General features: G+C 30.0%; 1 long non-coding RNA gene across 43 annotated transcripts in view; it reads right to left on the bottom strand.

Annotated features, from left to right (window-relative positions):
• LOC147806920 (uncharacterized) overlaps window positions 1-20,114 on the bottom strand; it is a 57,397-nt gene that overhangs the window by 11,948 nt on the left and 25,335 nt on the right. For 18 of the 43 annotated variants that reach the window (XR_015435704.1, XR_015435700.1, XR_015435702.1 and 15 more), the window contains 4 exons: window positions 12,117-12,237; window positions 8,771-8,955; window positions 5,132-5,387; window positions 1,349-1,493 (listed from right to left, as the gene is read on the bottom strand). This is a non-coding gene — a long non-coding RNA (uncharacterized LOC147806920). The other 25 variants (XR_015435722.1, XR_015435721.1, XR_015435714.1 and 22 more) reach the window with 12 other exon arrangements.

Below are 20,114 nucleotides of genomic sequence, written 5' to 3'. Positions count from 1 at the left end.
TTGAAACAAAATGCAGTTTACTTACACACGGCAAATTAATAGTCTTAATCATGTAATGATTAGTAACTTTTACACAGCCAAAATCACATAATTCGAACTAATAAATCACATAATTCATATTTCATAATAAAGTAATTAGATGTGACTGCTATTCCGATAATTTTTTATAAGTTTATTGTTAACAATAATCTGACGTTTTAAAATGCAATAACAAAAATTATTCTAGATTATTTTTAAAAATAGAAAGGTATTTTTTCATAAATAGTGAACATTTAAAGCACATAACATATAACATCCTCATGTTTGACAATAACTTAGTATTTAAACTATTAAATAATATTTTATATAAAAGCGTTAAGGCTTTTTAAACTAAGTAAAATTAAGGATTGAAATAGAAATAAGTTTGAAAAGCTTATTTCAACTCTTCTTTCAATTGAAGAACTTAGTGTAAGAACAGTTCTAAGCTACACTTTCAATGAAATTGAGATTTTTCAGGGAAAGAACTTATTTAAGTCTTACCTAACTTTATAACATTAATTTAATTTATAATTAGTGATCTTTAAATTTTGAAAATATCAAAGGAAGAAGGCACTAATTGACTATCTAAGAGTTTTTACAGAATTGAAGAAATTCCAAGTGTATTTGGTAACTAACAGTGAACCATTAAAAGTTTATTTTATTGTAGCAAATTAATATGCCAAGAGAATAAAGGCTGTGAACTAAATAGTTAAAACTCATGTTAGGAATTTACAAAAATTTTGTCAATTGGAAGCTGCAGGACAGGAAATAAAGGTAAGGAATAAACTTTACTTCCTAATGTCAATGTAAAGACTTAACATTACTTTCTATGCAAACTCAATAAAATGTCACCTAGAATTTTATTTTGTAATATAGTGTATACCATTCAACTCTTATTTTTCAAAAAGCCAAGCGTACAGTTAGATTTTGTTTTTTAATTTGCTGGATTTACAACTTTTAGTATATATTTTAAAGTTTCAATTATTAATCCCATTACTAGCTACAAAAAAGTCTATTTATCCGCAACTATGTTTGTTAGTGATCCTTAAATAGAACTTATAATCATTTCTCAAATTTTTTTAAAATACTTGCAAGACAAGAGAGAAAATTCCCACACATGTATGTGCATTCCTACGTAGTTTAAAGATGGTACAAAATTTTAATGTACAATTTTAAAATACAGAAGATTTTAATCTCAGTGCAGAAGGCAGGAAACTTCCACACACTGCAGAAGAGTTGGCAGCTCTTTAATAGTTCCCCCCCCTCTTATATTCAATAACAATGTTAAATTTTCAGCCATTACAAAAATAAAATGAAAAATGTTTCTTACTCTTTTGAGTGTTTAAAGTGAAGCTGGTCATCTTCTTATAAAAGGTATAAGAGCATTCCAAAAAGAAGAAGGTTGCTGATGTAAATGCCACAGCAATTCTGTGTTGCAGATCCTTCGATATTTTGAATCACCACCTGATTCTCTCCTATAATTATTTGAGCATACATACATCATTTTGCACTTAACACTGACAAATATTAACATGATACCTACACGGTATCTGCTACATTTAAGATTTTCAAATTAATGACTTTCCATGACTAATTCGAAGAATTTGTTATGACTTAACGAAGTTACTATTTTCTCCGACAAAAACACAACAATAAATATAAAAAAGCTTTATAATAACATTAATTGAAATGATAGGTATAATCAAAACTGTTATACTCTGCATCTTCATATTTATAGATTTTAAATTTAAAAAACAGAGTAAAGAAAGAGTTCAAGCAATAAAATAGCTGAAAAAAAATACAAAAGCAAATAATTTATCTTCTTCTTTTCTGCAGAATAATATTCCAGATACTTTTTTTGTTCATCGGAAAGGAAAGAAATACTCCTGATTTTTCTGTTCTCATTTCGAAATAAAATTAAAAAAAATAATAACAAAAATTCTGAAATCACAGAAATTTAAAAGATAATTTGCTCTAGAAATAATGTTTTTTCTTTCATTTTTTTAAAGAACACTATAATTTGAAAAGAAGATGATAAAAATTTTTATATTTTAATAAAATAAGACTGTGCGCGGAGATTTTGTTACAAATTCAGATATTCGGAACACCACGAAATTGGGGGGGGGGGGGAGGGAGTAAATTCCATTTTAAAAATTAGATTTTTTGGCGACCTAAATCCATGACTTTCCATAATTTGTTTAAAAAACTAGTTAAAATCATGAAATTTGATGACAAATTTTGTTCAATACCGAAACTTATGACTTTCCATGATTTCTCATGACTTTCCAGGTGAGCAGATACCCTGCACATCACAAAAATTTAGAATAGAATAGCAACTGATGTGACATGAATTGTGGTATCATTGAGCACTGGTACATGGTGTTTTGCACTTTGCATCCCCATGCAATTTATTGTGTGCAATTAGCACTAGCTGTAAAGCTATCACTTATCAAAAACCTGAGGAATTTGCACTGGATTTCATGGCAAGATTCTGCTGCAAAAAAACTCTCCAAAAAAATTAATGCCAGGGTGATTTTCAAAGAAAAAAAATTAAAATATCTAAATGCACGCTTAAGTGAATTAACCAGGATTACGTAAACAGGAAATTTTGAATTCGAAAAACTTTCTCTACCCCAGATAGATAAAAGTTAGACTATGGTAAACAAAAAAAGTTTTTTTTTTAATGTTTTATCTGAGTGATGAAAGGTATTTAAACAAATATTTATAATAATGTGAAAAAAAATATTATTGAAATGAATATTATAACAAACATTAAAACAGTTTACCACCAACCTAATTTATCACATTTAACCCCTTTATGATCGTTTTTTTTAATCTCTGAAAATTATATAAAAATATGTGTATGAACAATATATATACAGTCATTTTTAATTTTTGATTTGTTTTTAGCTTGAAATTTTAAAAAATTTAATTTTTAGGAAAAGTTAACATTCAGGGTTACTATGACTTAATGTTGGTTTTCCAGCAAGCAAGGAAAATTTAAAAAATATGTGTTTTAAACATTACAAAAGAATTTTATTAAACTTTAGCATAATATAAAAAAAGATTAGTAATTTTTTCTTGTGTGATAAATTTCAAAGCATGAGATACAGAGGCCAACGTCACAACCGGGTTTCCTTTCTACATCTCTTTTTGTTTTCATCTCTTCCACAATTATCTTAAAAATATCCTGGTACTGCTATCTGGTGAGTAAAATGAGAAATAAAATGTTTTCCAGGCAAAAGAATAATTTTGGTTTTATTCTTATAGGTGCGTTACTACTGAGCACTCCAGCCCGTCAATATAACAGGAGTGAGAAATAGAAGGCGAAACTTCACCCCATCATTTTCACGGGAAAGAGAAGGAAGGGGTTAAATGTTAAGCCTATGTTTAATTAAACAATTGAAAAAGAACACAAGAGAATTACTGAAACTATAGAAAATTCAAATTTAAAAATGCCCAGTCAGAAAAAGTGGTCTGTACAGTAAAATAAAAACATCGTTGAATAAATGTGTTTATACCAAATGGATATATTTTAAAATTCAAATTTATAATTGAATTTAATATGAATTTATTAAATTTATAAATGAAATTATATTGTTGAAAATTCAAATTTACAAATGCCATATTAAACTCAGCATTTTAAAATTCATCCAAAATGGATGTATTTATAACGCTGGGTTTAATTTTTGATAATCCAAGAATGTCAGGCCCAGCTTTTGTATACAGTTTTGGTAGCAGGCTAGATAGAAAACAGGTTGTCAATTATTTTGATTATATTTTACTAGTATTTTTTAAAAATATTGTTGTGTGGCCACTATTAAACTTGCCACTATTAAAATTAAACTTGGAGAACAGAAACATTTTAATACCAAAGCACGATAAAATCCTCCTTTTATAAAATTAAACATTTTGTACTGTATACGTTTTAAATTATGAAAAACCTTGTTCGTTTTTTTTTCTTTTGAAAATTAAAATTTTCTATTTTCTTAAGTTTTGAAAATATGTGGATAACAAATTTATTTCAACACCCTACTGCCAAAGTTACATGTGCAGATTATACTTCTAAGTTAATAAGTTAGGAAACAGGACGTGTAAAAAATGAAAACTGTTCATAAATTAAGAAAAGTTGCAGAATAAATATCATTCAGTCTCAATGATCTACCGACAATAGATGTTATAAATTTGCTTGTAATGAACTTAGTGGCTTAAAAAAGAAAAAGAAAGAAATATTGAAAATTACAAAAACTTTAAACTTAAATTTTGTTACTCGGAAAAGCTATTTATATTAAAACCCTTCTGTAAGTTAACAAATGTAGTTCCTGTTTATTTAAAATGTCAAATTAAAATAATGTCAATAAAAACAAAATGTAATAATTAATTTAACTGTTAATCAATTTGTAAAGTTTACTTTAAAATTTTTTTTCCTTAATGCAGATATTCCGGTTTTTAAAATCGGCCAAATCCGAGAATCAAATGCTCTCAGAACAAATATGACATTAATAGCCTGGATGAGAAAAGTGAAAAACCAAAGAAGCATTAAATCTAAAGTATATGCAAAGCAATTTTTAAATAATTGAAAAAATACATAAATTTGAGCAAAAAATTAAAAAGTGCAAGGAGAAAACATATTTCGACAGAATATTAATAGCCTTTAAATAAATATATCAATGCGAGACTCTTTATTATATAGTGTAAATAAAAAATCTTGATCTTAAATTGGATAAATTTGAATCCTAATGTGAGATTTTTAAATCATGGGAATATGAATTGTGATGTGTAATTTAAACTCCCATGAATATAGATCATGGTTTTCAATTAAAAATATTGTGAATACAAATTACGACGTGTGATTTTAAATCACCTGAAAGTAATTTTAAATTGTTTTTGCATATACACTAAAAAGCACAAAAAAACAGATCTTTTTTCAAGAATTCAGAAAAGAGAAAATCTTTAATTAAATTTAAAAAAAAAAGAGGAATTCTGCTAAAACACAGAAAAACCACATTTCCGAATATACGGGGGGAACATCGCAATTTTCTTTCAATGTTTACTGCAGATTCCGTTTTTAGGCATGGACTACAGTTAGGGTATTAAGGGTAAGATTTCTCACCTTTGACCACATATACAATGGAACTGACTGCACCTGCATTCAAAGGAGAGCAAGTGTAGTTTCCTGAATTTGTCTGTTGTGCGTCCCTGATCTTTCGCCTACTGACTGCAGTATTTTGACCACCCTTCTGAACTGTGACTGTACCAGAATACATAAGCTGGGGCTTCTGGGCTGTCCACAATGACACATGTTAGGTTAATAGAGCTTCCTACTTCTGAATACATATCTGGACCTTCCATTATTTTAGCTTCAGGTACTGTGAAGCATTAAATAATAATCAGTAAAAAAAAATTTAATAATCGATTCTGTAATAATAAGGGATTGATTATATATTATATATATATATATATATATATATATATATATATATATATATATATATATATATATATATATATATATATATATATATATAGTCCCTATGGCAGAATTTTTTCGGGCTTTGTGGGACATACCTCTCTAATACTAATATCTTTCTGCAAGATACTTTTGATGATAACAAACATATATGTTACTAATTTAAAATAACAAAAGAGATGTGTTTAAAAAAACTAAATGATTTTTTTTTAATTGAACATGTAATAATTTTTAATTCTAATATTATGGGTGATATTCTCAATTTTTTCTAGGGGGTACGCACAAATTATTTCCCTCTTTGCATTTTGTACTTAGTAACTATTCATCACAATAATAAACATAATTAAAAATCATGAAATCTGTAGTAGTAATTGCCAAAAGAAAGATCGACGACAAAATCCTGCGAATTGGACTCCTCAAATGTGTGTTTCAAGATCAGGTCGTTGTGGTAAGTAATAAATGATATTGTATAAAAAATATAGGATTTAAAAACTAAGGAGAAATCAATCGCAATAACTGCTAAAAATTCGATAGAATCATGGCCTTAAAAAGTATAGGGTGCGAAGCCAAATCTTTTAACAAAAAATAAACACCTTTTAAGCACTCAAAAAATATTTTGAAGCACTATATGCATTAACAAAATGCAAATTAATTTTCAAAGACTTTAGATGATAATGAAAAAATAACTAGTTTCTGACAAAGAACATTTTTCTTGATTATATAAGCTGTTATAAAATGATTGAGAGATTTTTCGGTTTGACATCAGAGGGTGGTAATTGAGAATATGTTGCAAAATGCAGCAGAGTTGCACATGAGAAGGCAATAATCTCTCCGAACCCAGCTCAATAGACGCACAAACGGACTCGAAAGTATTTCACCAAACATGTAAAATAATTGCCGTTTTCATACGCTATGGACCGACGGTACGCCGAAATGAATTGTTAAAACGTTGAATAGAACAATGTGAAAAGCACGCTTTTGCATAATACGTGTCGAAAATCAACATGGTTACGAAAAAAATCTCATTTTTGAAAAGGGAAAATTAAGCACTATTTAATAATACCCAATGAAAAAAAACACCTTTAAAAGCTTTTAAATCATGAAAATAAGCACCTGAGGCACGGGGAGTACCCAAAAAGAAGAAAATAGGTTTTTAAATAAACTAATGCAAAATCACCAGCTAGCCATAATATTTAAGTTTAATTTAATATTTAAAGAAGGTTACATAATAATTAGTTAATTAGTAATAAACATCAAAATGGTAGAGTACGGCACAACCACAGCGACATTCACTAAGCCATATGTAAAGCAGACTGAGTGGGAAGAAAAGTTTTTCTTCCTGCATTCCAGGGTTGCCACAGTCAAGTCCTCTGCCAAATGGCGGTCTTATCTTAAGAGTTACACCCATTTGGCTGTGCCGCCGCCCACCTTTAAGCACGTTTTAAGAACGCTATGCACCATGAAGTAGATGCACAATTCATAGGTAATTTTACATAAAATTTAAGAAGATTGCATTGCAAATTTCTGTAGAAATGAAAAGTAATTGCTTTTTATTTTTCAAAGGAGGAAAAATCTTTCTGCATGAACTCTACAAAGTTCTGCAACAATGTCGCCGCTTTTCCGCCCGGGGTACAGTAGAGTCCGAATTATTCGAGTAAATGTGAACTAACTCAGTTAAAGCGAGTATAAAAAAGGAAAGAAAAAGAGTAGGGTTAATATTTTTGACCAAATTTATATGAGTAGACTACATACAATTCATATTATAATTAAACTTAAGAGCATACTCTACGAAAATTAAAGAGTTTTTACTCAAAAAAGTCCTTTTTTGTTTCACATAACTTTTCTGCAGCAATGTTTCATAATTTTTTTTTTAGAGATAACAGGAAGGATGGTGCTGACTCTTTTTGTCATTCTACATATTCAATAGCATGTTCGATAGCTTTTAAAAATAAATCCGTATCTGTCCATCTGCATGAGAGATTTTTATATGTTGATTTTCATCGTAACTGTCTTCATCATCTTCGCGAGATTCATTTTCACTATTGACAATATTAACGATCATTTCACCAGATCAAATTGTTGAATATCGTTTTCTTGATATTTTTAAAAAAAAATTCAGATTATTTTTTGGCTGTAGTTCTAAAAATAAAATAGAACAACAACAAAAAATCCTTGAAATATGTGATAGATCGGTTAAAGCGGAAACTTGGATAATCAGGACTCTACTGTATACATACAGCACAAAAAGGAAGAAAAAAAATTAAAAAAAAAAGAATTTTAATAAATTTTAGTAATACATATATATATGCATTACTAAATTTATGTGTATAATGTAAGGATAAAATACAAGACAAAAATATTTTTTGGGAAAATGAGAACAATTAATCAATAAAAGTTTTTTAAAAATATTAAAAAATTAAAAAGTTGGCAATAAAAAATTAAAAGATATAATGTCATCATTAGCTTACACAATTACATCCACAGAACAGAGTCCTTTCTAATATTGTATCGTATGAAGCAAAATACATCAATACAATATGTTAGAAGCACAAAAACAAAATGCTTTACTTAAAAAATATTTCTTCCCCTTGTTTTCGTTGTATTTTATCTTATTTTATGGCTTCTGCAGCTTATGTGCAGAAAAATAAAACTTCTCAATTTTCTTTAGTAATATTTTTTCTTGAATTAGTTCTTCTCTGTTTAATGTGTTCATATATATATATATATATATATATATATATATATATATATATATATATATATATATATATATATATATATATATATATATATATATATATATATATATATATTGCTCTTTGTGGGAATCAAGTATCCTATTTAATAAACCAATTAAAATTACTAAGATTTCCCTTATTCCCTAAAATGAAACATTTTAGATTTACTTTGCAAGATTTTCCTTAACTTATATTGAGAAGCACAACATTTCGTGACCACACTTTGATAAACGTTTTCTGTCTAATAATTAATAAATAAATTTTGTACCCTCCTTCCCTGCCTAAGACCTGTTTTTTATCCTCCCACTCGGCAATGCCGTTGTATATATGTGAAAAAATACTTTACCAAAAATAATAACATAACATGTGACAAATAGCACACATAAAAGCCAGGGAAAATATTCTAAACATAAATTTAGGCAAAAAAATAAAAAAAAAGATTTGGGACACTTAAGCCTTGCAGTGACCTGAATGTCCCAAACTCCACTATTACAAAATTTTGCAAGCAAATATTGATAGAAAATTTGGATCATAAATGACTCACCCACCACCCACAATACTCTTGGGTGGGACCTGACACTCATACAGGCCCTCATTTGCAGATATTTAATTTGGAGTGCCCAATTATTACTTATTTGCATGTATACGCTGTGAAATCGAGTGTCACCTGTGTAAGGATACTCTCCAACAGTCAACAGATGAAAATCTTTTCAACCTAATCCAAGACACCTAAAAAAAAAAATATTATTACACAGGGATGAGATTGTTCAAAAGGAAAAAAAAAAGCTGAATTTCCAAGCAAGTAAATTTTACGCGTGTGCAATCGTTTAATAATATATTACAGACAATTTAAGATAATAGATAACAATGTGTTGACATAAACTTGTGTACTAATTTATTATTAAGTAAATGATTACAACAATACTTAATATTTAGTAAAAAGTAAAATTACCAATTGAAAAAATAAGCTAGAAATTATATTTTTCTTCAGTTCACATAAGAGACAATTATTACGTGAGAAACTGCATGATTTAGAAAATTAAAACTACTGAGAACATACATTAACGTTCCATTTCTTTTAATTAATACTGTTCCATGATTTACATCAAATATATCAGAAACGTGACTTTTTAAATTATTTAGAAAATAAAATAAATTTTTACAATTGGAATCACCATGTTCATATTATAATGTAATCTAGCCAGAGTCCTGTGAAATACATCAATAACTGTAAAGTAGGAATATATATTAATTCCTTAACATACGAAAATTGCTATTTTAGTTTGAAAAATTATATGATAATCAGCAACTGCTTAGATAATTATTTTTCATTTTATTGCATAAATACATTATACATACAACATAATTTTTTAAATTTTGGATTTTGGTGCTGAGTTAATTAACTCTTTTTTCAAAAAAATAAAATAAATTTAATCACTTTTTAAATGATTGCTTTTGTTTGCTATATCTTTTACGTTCGCTATATCCTTTTTTTTGTGTTTAATTTCCGATTGCTGAAAATGCTTCATGTTTCACAAAGCAAGCAAAAAGTCCTCTAATAAGATCAAATCGTGCATAATGCAGCTTGTGAATGATGGTTGCTTCAGTTGGGAAAAGTTTTATATATTCTTGTAGTAATAGCAAAACTGACACAAATCAGGGTTACCACTCAAATCTGGAGAAAAAAAATTCTCTATACATATTATACACAATATATTAAGAGGAAACAACAATTACTGTGTTCTTGTGTGAGCTATATTGTTTAGTATAGCTGAAATATCATGGTTAAATATCACGCATTGAGTGGTCACCATTTTTTAAAAGATAATAAGAAACAAAAGATAATAAGAAACAAGAGATAATAGGAAACAAAAGTAAGAAACAAAATTCCCTGTATTTTCCCAGCATGCAAAGAAAAAAATCAAAATTCCCTGCATTTTCCCTGTTTCTTGAGGTGATTTTTAAATTCCGTGCATTTCCCAGGTTTTCCCTGTGGAGTAGCAACTCTGCAAACAGATTGGTGATTAATTTAGTTGTTAGCCCGTCTTCTTTTGACAAATCCTACTTTTTTTTCTATGCAAGCACAGAATGTAAGTTTTGAATATATTCTCTTCATGTTTCGCTGATATTGTAATGCCCAAATATACTAATAATCGCTGATAGAAAAACAGTCACCTTTAAAGGCAGATCAATGAGGCAGATTTTACATTCATTTTAACCTATTTTGAAAAAGATGGGTTTTTGAAGTTTCTTCTTAATTCTGAGAAAACATAAACTATCTTTTAAGTTTTCCTGTTCTGTTATACAAATTAACAAAATTAGTATTTAAGATTTTTCTGCATTAGTAATTTTAGTAAAAAAAAAGAAAATAATAATTAACTTATGCTGTGTACATTTTATCAGTGTTAAAATCATGTTTTGTTTAAGAAATACAGATTTAACAGTGTAACATTTCATTTCAATCAGAATTTTTTTAAAATTCTTTTTGTGTTTAATGATTAAAATTCTAATAAAATGTATAAATACTAAATACCATTTAACTATAAAACTACACTAAAATTCTTAATATTAGTAATAAAAAAAGGTTAATATTATTTAATTAATGCAAACCATTTAAAACTAACTAACCAAAATCAACCCGACTTATTAACAATGATATATAAAGAACTTTTTTTTATAAGGTCTCTCTGCCGAAGTAGTTTTAGCAAAAAAATAATTAACTTGCTAAGCAAAGAAATATACCAGGTGATTTCGTGTTTAGGGTTGTAGCAGCCTTGAACGAAACATCGGAGGACAATTTTATCAGGGTACATAAAAATCAGATTTTGTTTAAAAGAAAGATATATATATTAAATATTATAAATTTTACTTCAATAACATTTTTTATTTTAAATTATTTTAACTATTAAGGATCTGAACTCTAAAATGCACAAATAATATTTAATATTACTTAACAGTAATGCATTTGATTTCCCAAAAACTAATCGAACAATTTTGCTAAATTTTGCATTTTGCAATTTACAACTGCATTCTTTAAAATGATCTAAAAACTTCTATACTTTACAATCCAATAGTTTTTTGACTATTACTATTAAATTTAAAAAAAAGTTATATATACTAAAAGTTGTATTTTGTATAGAATCTTCATAAATTTTTTTAAGCATAATTATAAGCAAAAACTTTTGAATTCGCTTAAAAAGTTCTAAGACTGATGGTGAAATACGTAAAAAGTAAAATTGACATTAAGGGGTTCAAATTCTGGTAGTGACTCCTGCCCAGGCTATCCAGAATATATTTTCCAGAATACCGTTAGATCCTATATTCTGGGGGTTTGAAATTTGAAACCATCAACAAAGAAAAGTATGTTTATACAGAGAAAATACATTTATGTGTGTAACTTAAATTTTTGCCTGCATTAATTAATCAGCATATTTGAGGTCACGCCCTTGAACCATTAAGATTGAGTCCTAAAAGGTAAAGATCCGATAATATTAAATCAAAAGCTACTTAGGGTTGTCCTTTTTATTTTGCGCATACATAAGGAAATCTAGTTAAAATCTTTCATGTAAAAATTAACTGAAATGAGTCATAAAATAATGTAGAACATAAAAAGTTTGTGGCTTCAAAAAGTAAGAATTTCCTTTTCTTCTATACAAAAGTTTATGATTAATACCTTATAAAATGCATAAATTAATTTAGCGTAAAAATGCTCTTTAATTTAGTTGAATTCGGATTAGATAATTGTTGGCTGACCACCAAAAAATCAAGAAAGCTATTGCTTAAATTACAATAAGAAAAAAAAATCTTATGAAAAAAAATTTTTCTATAATGGAATAAGAAAAAGCCTTTAGAATTAAATTTAAAAAAAAATAGACAAATAACTAACTTACTTCTGACTCTGCCTGGAGGTAAGGATACAGAAGAAGACATTGACCAGCAAGAGGAACTGGTAGAAGGAGGGCTGGGATTCAAATGCTGATCTGTTAGAAGCGAATCAGTGTAGCTCACCTGCTGAAAAACGTAAAATATTTTCAAGCAATGAATGTCAGATACATGAAAATACAATTTGAAGAAAAATATAACCTTCAGAACAAGAATACTTTTAAATAAAAGGCATTTTTGGAGAATTGCACTATCTTATGGTTTTTGGGTTTCATTATTATTCAGTGTAACATTTATAACAGTAACGTTTCTTGTGCCTTGCAAGACAAATTAACTATGAAATTTGTCGCTTGCTTATCCCGCTTGAACAGTTCGTCATAGAATGCTATGACACTGATCTTCTTAGTGCTGTGAGTTATAAACATGCCAAATTTCATTATTTTTGGAACACAGACTTAGCACAAAGACATACAGACATTCATTCCAATATATATATAATTTTATTTCCCAGTGACGTTATTAAAATTTTAAATAACTTCTATGTTTGGAAAAATGAGTACTTACATCATATTTACTCTTTTAATCTCAAATATGTAATCACAAAGCTAAGGAACTAGTAAAACTAGGAGACTTTATTACTTAAAATTGGAAGAAAATAAATTCTAGAATCATTCTACCAAAATAAGTGAACATAAGAATATTTAGAACAAAGCTGTTAAATGTTTCAAAAGTTATAGTTTAAAGCAAAATGCAGATATTTTAAGTTCAAAGTGAGCTTCTGCAGCCATTTTCGTATAAAAACTTTTAAATTACTATTTATTTACAAAAAATCAATTAATATGTGTCAGACATAAAGACAAGTGAAGATAATGAAGTTTGAAAGTTTCATAGTTTGGAAGTTATAAGGGTTTTTCTGTGCAAATAGGTTTAACTGAACATATTTACTTTTTGGGGTGTAGTGTGGCAGGCCTCCTCGTGGTGCACCCTGGGTAATGCTGAATCTGCTACAGCCTTCGCCAATATCTTGCTGTCTTGTACTGATCTTGAAGACTATATGAAGGTTTTTAAAAATGTTTTAAAAAACTGTCCTTTCAAGGGCACGGACAACCCCGGCCTTAAGGTTCTTTTCTGGAATGCCGGTGGCCTTACTATTGACAAGTTTACTGAACTTAAATATATTATTTCTCGTGAAAAACCTGATGCAATTGGTATTGCTGAAAGCGGCTCATCTGCTGACAAGCTTGATTTTTTCCCAATGAAGAACTATAAATCATATTCTCTTAGACGCTCTCGCCAAATAGCATCTGGAATTGTTATTTTCGTTAAAGACACTCTCATTGCAGAACCACTGATTAAACATACCATGACATCCTCTGACTTTTTGGAAGCAATTGAATTGAGAGTGTGGAAAAACAACATTAGCTTTCGTATTTCATTCATTTATAATCCACCTCGAAATAAACCTGACCTAAATTCTCTCATTGTGGATTGGAATAAACACTCCATTATTTTAGGTGATTTTAACGCCCACTCCACCAGATGGGGTTATGACCAAAACTGCCCTATTGGCAATTTGGTAGAAGATTTTATTGATACAAACCAGATTGATTTTATTGAAAACTCAAAGGCCTCACCTACTTTTCTTTCATATGGGGGCAGTTCTTCTCATCCTGACTTATTGCTGTCTCACCCACGATTAACACCTTTGATAAAACACGACCTTATCATGGCTCCTGGTGGTGCTGGTCATAAGATCCTTTCTGTGATTATCTCAGAGCCAAGACTGACTAAAGAACCCAGAATTACTCGATGGAACTTGAGCAAGGCTAACTGGAAGAGGTATGCAGAACTAACAGATTCACTTTTGGGAAACTGCCCTTTACAGGAAAATAATGACACGTCCCTTGATCGGATCATTATCACAATCTTGCAATGTGCCAATGCTTGTGTCCCTAGGGGTCACATTAAAAATGCAAAACCTTTCTGGAATGATAAGCTTCAGGCGCACAAGGAAGAAAAAGACCATGCAAGAGCTAGGGCAGAATCCACTGGCCTCCTAGAGGATTGTATCTCCTTAAGAAAAAGCCAGGCCATTTTAAAGAAAGAGATTTTAAATGCAAAACGCTCTTCTTTTAACAAGTTTCTGGAAAATATGAACTATCGAAAAGATGGACCAAAAGCTTTTAGATTTCTATCTGCTCTAAATGGAAAGCGCACACAACCTTGCAAACAACCTTTGAAGGTTGGCAATAGAACTTTAACCTCAAACCAAGATATTGCCAAAGCTTTTTTGAAACTTTATCGCAGGGTTAGTAATTTTTACCCAAAGACTAGGATTAAGAGGGGTGAAATAAATCCCTCTGGTGATAACCCAGAATGGAACTGCCTTTTCTCCTCACCTTTCACTGCTAAGGAATTTCAGAGAGGACTCCGTTGCTTGAAGAGAGGAAAGAGTGCTGGTCCTGATGGCATCCTCCCTGAATTTATTTTGGAACTAGGCGTTAAAGCTAAACAAACAATCCTTAATTTTATAAACAAAACTTGGGGTGGCACTTTCCCGAGCCTCTGGAGAAAGGCTGATGTTATACCTATTTTGAAACATGGAAAAGACCCGACGGACATCCAAAATTTTAGACCAATTTCCTTGACCTGTATCCTAAGTAAGCTAACTGAAAGAATGGTCGTTGATCGGCTTCAGTTCTTTTTGGACTATGGTGGCCATATCTCTGAGAGACAGGCTGGTTTCAGACGTGGATACAATACAACGGAACAGATCGTCAGACTTTCACAGCATATTAAGGACGGCTTCCAGAGGAAGCAAAGTACACTTGCTGTCTTCGTTGATTTTAAATCGGCGTTTGACAGAGTTTGGAGAAAATTGCTTCTTAGGAAGTTGCTTCATAAGAAAGTGTATGGAAATCTTTTTAAGTGGATTAGTGATTTTCTTTCACAAAGATTTTTGAACATTAAATATGGCAATTCTCAGTCAGGGTATGGGCAAACCAGACAGGGCCTTCCACAGGGCTCAGTTTTAAGTCCTGTCCTCTTTAATATTATGGTAAATGACCTTTTGAGCCACATTAAAAATGCTGTTCCAGAGACTGAATCATTGTTGTATGCCGATGACCTTGTTATTTGGTCTACTGGCTCTGATATCTCTATGCTGGAGAAAACACTCAATTTGGCTTTAGAGGCTCTGGCAACCTGGACCCTGGACAACGAATTCAAGGTTAACCCGGAAAAGACAAATTTTGAACTTTTTACCCTTAGTACCAAAAAGTTTAATGTTAACTTGGTATACAAAAATAGTACTCTGGGTCGGACCGATTGTGCTACCTACTTGGGCATAACTCTTGATACCAGACTGACCTGGACTAAATACATAAATCAAGTGGCAGATAGCGTGACAAATCGCCTTGGTCTATTGAAACGTCTCGCTGGAATAAAGTGGGGTTCATCCCAAAGTGTCCTTGCTTCCACTTTTACTTCTTACATTAAACCCGTATTTGACTATGGTTCAGAAATCCTTGTTACTGCCTCTGACAGTGCGTTATCAAAACTCGATTTGGTTCAAAACAAAGCACTAAGGCTCATCACTGGTTCTGCGATCTCAACCCCTATTGCTGCCATGCAGCTACAGACAGAAATTTATAATTTATCTGACAAACGAACTTATGCTGTCCTTTCTCTTGGTGAAAGATTGTTGAGAAAGGAGCACTTTTGGCCGTACTACAATCTTCCTCAAACTAGACTTAAATCTCAACATTCCTTTCTTTTTGAGTACCGGAGACTTGCAGAGATCTTTGAGGTCTCCAACTCCAAACTTTGCATCTATAGGCCACCTGTTTTTACGGGCCTTCTGAGATATGCCACTGCCAGATTGGACTTGGTACTGCCTGTTCGGAAATCGGACTTCAACCAGACCGAGTTGTATCCTATCGCTCTGGCCACTATACACGAGAGATACCCTTACGAGCAATGGCTGCAGGTTTTTACTGATGGATCCGCCACTTTTTCAACTGGTAGAGCTGGAGCTGGTGCTTACTCCAAATATTTCAGCCTTAGAGAACCTCTTGACACTTGGGCAGATAATTTTGATGGAGAAGTGTTTGCAATCCTTATGGCTATTACAGCTATTGGTGAACCATCTGAACAAAACATTGTTATCTTTGTTGATTCTCAGGCTGCTATTCAGACCATTTCTGAATATAATTTATATCCCTCTGAACTCGAATTTAAGTGTAAACAACGCATTGACTCTCTTCTTTGTTCTGGAAGAGAGGTAGTCCTCCAGTGGATCCCTGGCCACTGTGGCATTTACGGAAATGAACGGGCTGACATGTTGGCTAGAGAGGCTTCAGCACTGCATCCATCTTCTCATCCAGTTCCTCTTAGAAATGCAAGGCGGCTTCTTAAGAGCAAATGCAGGCACAGAACAATATCTGCTCTTAGGGACTTAACTTATGGGAAATCCTGGGCTAGCCTTCTTGATGACCAGCAGCGCTCTCACCTTTCCCTCCTTCCCAGAGCTGAGGGAGTTGCTTGCCTTAGATTAATTACCGGACATGACTACTTACAGGCCCATTTATTTAAAATTAACTTGGTCAATTCACCTCTTTGTGTGCTCTGTAGCACTTCGCCAATGACTGGGGAGCATTTATTAGATTGCCCCTCTCTTCTTGACATTCGTTCCTCTGATGACTTTTGTGCCCTCTCACCTTCTGGAGCTACTTCAGTATTGTATTGGACTGCAAGACGCCTTATGTCTGAGAAGACGATGGCGGGCGTAATTAAAAAAAAAAAAAAAAAAAAAAAAAAAAAAAAAAAAAAAATATTTACTTTTTATGAAAGAGTTGGGATTTAGCAATTTTTGCTGTATTATGATCAGTTTAAGTACTCAAAGAGCTTTTCCAGGGTGTGTAGCATAATCACACAAAAATAAGTAAAAAAAATAATTTTTAAGCACCTAAAAAATATTTTTAAGCACTATATACATTATCAAAATGAGAAATAATTTTCAAAGACTTTACATGATCATTACTTTTCCCCTAATCTCTTAAAAATAGAGCGCATATCTTGTCGAGACAAATCCCCAACTTTCTTCGGGTTGGCATTCTAAATAATATAATCATGCAGTACTAGCTATTTTACAATACCTAGACACAATAATAGCCACAGACATTTTAAAATAGCTGCAGCTGTTTGAAAGTTAAAAGGGTGCATAGAGACTTCAACTTTACTGAGTTTCAGGTATATATACTGCATTAGTTTATTACTTTATAATGAAGCTCCTCTGATTTTGATGTACTTCAATTTAGGACAAAATAAACATAAGTCAAGCATTTAAATGGAATATCTGACCCTTACTGAATAAAAATTATAAATTTAAAGTTATACATTTAGTTAGTATTTGAATATGGACTTATAAGTTTAGAAGTCGAACAAAAAGTTTTTATAATAAAAATTCAGGGTTAGTCAATTTTCAAATAAACTTTTCTTTTAAAGGTCGATATTTTTTGCAAAATAAGCTTATTTTACTAGTCAAATACATAGTTATTATAATTTTATGTTGGAGTAGTTTCTTAATATTTTATTTATAACGATATGAACGGTGTATTTTATTTATAATGATCTTGACTTGAAAAGTGAGACTGCACTTGAGAAAAAATAAATTAAAACATAGGAAAACAGAATATGTCATACAATACAGGCTTTATAATGGGCTAAGGAAAAATTAAAGAAAAAAATAAGGAAATTTTTTATAACAGCAGATATATGCCAGACTACGTTTAAAAAAGACAAAGGGCAAACTAAAAAAAAAAATTGTTTTATTGAAATATATATTAAATATCCAAGAAAAAAACTAATTTATTGATTTGTTAAACGATTATTTTGATTTTCTGTGTTTTATGCTTGTTTCAAAAGGGAACGTTTTTCCTGATATTTCAGAATCAATAAAACTTAGAGTTAATAACTCATATCAAACAAGTAAAATTCAAATATATATAGCTAACAGTTCAGATTATTCTCACCAAGAATCATATAGCAGTATCAGTAGAATAAAAAGAAATAATAATTTTAATGGTTACCAAAAATCAAACATAAATTGAAAAAAAAAAAAATTCTGAATGGTGAAGTTAAAAAAAAATCAATTCAGCACCTTCAATTTCATATTTTTCTCAAACAAAACTATTTAAGACTATAAAACAAAAGCTTAAAAGAAAGTGATGATACAAATCAAGTTTGTTATGGGGCTTGAAAGACTGAAAGAAAATATTAGTGACGAAACTATGTTCTGTGCCTCTTATGAAAATCAAGGCATTTGAGTTTGGATATGCATTTATACAATAGTATCGGAAAAAGTGCATGAAGCTGGTGTGATAGTATGGAATTGCATGAGCACAAATGAAGATGATTTTATTTTTCAACTAGCCTCACACCATACACTAAAATATTGCTTAATACAAAATCATAATGGCACCGTAGCCAGTTAATTCCCCAGATCTTACCCAACTGATAGTTAATGGATAATAAAGAAAGAACTATAAGAAGTTGCTCTAATTAACAAAAAGCGAAAAGCATTAGGACTACTAAGACTTGAAAGAAAATTGTCAAACACTTGTTTATTCCATGTAATTGTTTATATGCAGTGATCAAAGCTAAAGGTGATGCTGAAAAGTAATTTCAAATAAGTAATTTTTTTTCTCCTTTTATAAATGAATTGTAGTGCTTATAATAAAATATTTTAATATTTTGGACCACATCAATTTTTATTCTTATGTTATGTTATTATTTCATTCAAAAATACATTGTGCAATGTTACTTTTAATTTTCATGTTACTTTTTAATTTTTTCAATGTTTAAAAATAACATATATATATATATATATATATATATATATATATATATATATATATATATATATATATATATATATATATATATATATATATATATATATATATATATATACACACACAATACATTCTTTATATAGTTGTGAACTCAGCTTTAAAGAAACAAAACTGGAAATTACATATATGAAATTCATACATTGGAATTAATTAAGATCAAGTACTTGCATAAACACAACAAAAAATTTGTTCCCTAGGGTATAATTATTTTATTATGAGTTATTTAATAAAAGGAATAACAAATATCACAATTTTGACCAGAATAGGTTATGAAAATTAGTAGTTCAAATGAAGAAGCCACTTTTTAATAAAACTTCTTTTTAATGGCGAATTTTGCGATTTTAATTACTACTTGGTTTATGCAAATGATAAACTAAAGACTAGTTTGGCTGTTTTTTTATTTATTAATTTATTTTTTTGGTGTCAACTTTTCCAAAACAGAGAAAGGAAATTAAATTTTATTATTTTAAAAAAATTTAAAGCTTTAATATTTACATTTAAGTAAAAAAAAATTTTTTTCATAGTTTAGCTATGCTACATGCCATAAAATGCTCTGAAAATCTTAATATCACACAATTTAGCTCTCTAGGTCAACTCTCTATCTATTAATTCACAAATTGTAAAAAATTTGTAAATTTTCGAAATTTCAAACATGTTTAGCTTATCCAAATTATTGACCGTAATTTTTTTATTGAATGATTGATGTAGAAATGCCCATTACTCTCAAAAGTACATAGAAAATCTGCTACAAAATTAATTTTATTAAAAAGTAGGCAACATAAGTTATATATATATATATATATATATATATATATATGGAACGAGTCATTAAAGAATTAAAATAAACAAGTGGGCTGCGCCCCCTGCTCGCTAACGCTCACCAACCCCCGAAAATTGCTACGCAATCTTAAATGGTTTGCTTCGCAAGCCAAGCTCGTTTTGCTCGCGACTAACTTAGGTACATTGCAAATGCGCAAAATGCTCAAAACAATCATTCAAATCCATATAACAACTTTTTTTTTTTTAAAAATTACATCTTTGTAGTAAATACTAAGTCATTAAAATAAATTTGAATTCAAATAAATGACATGT

This window comes from Parasteatoda tepidariorum, chromosome 7 (genome assembly GCF_982258835.1).
Source record: "Parasteatoda tepidariorum strain Cologne lab strain chromosome 7, Ptep-v5.0, whole genome shotgun sequence".
Lineage (NCBI taxonomy): Eukaryota > Metazoa > Arthropoda > Arachnida > Araneae > Theridiidae > Parasteatoda > Parasteatoda tepidariorum.
Note: the sequence above shows the minus strand (reverse complement) of the source record. Positions and strands in the feature narration are given on the sequence as shown.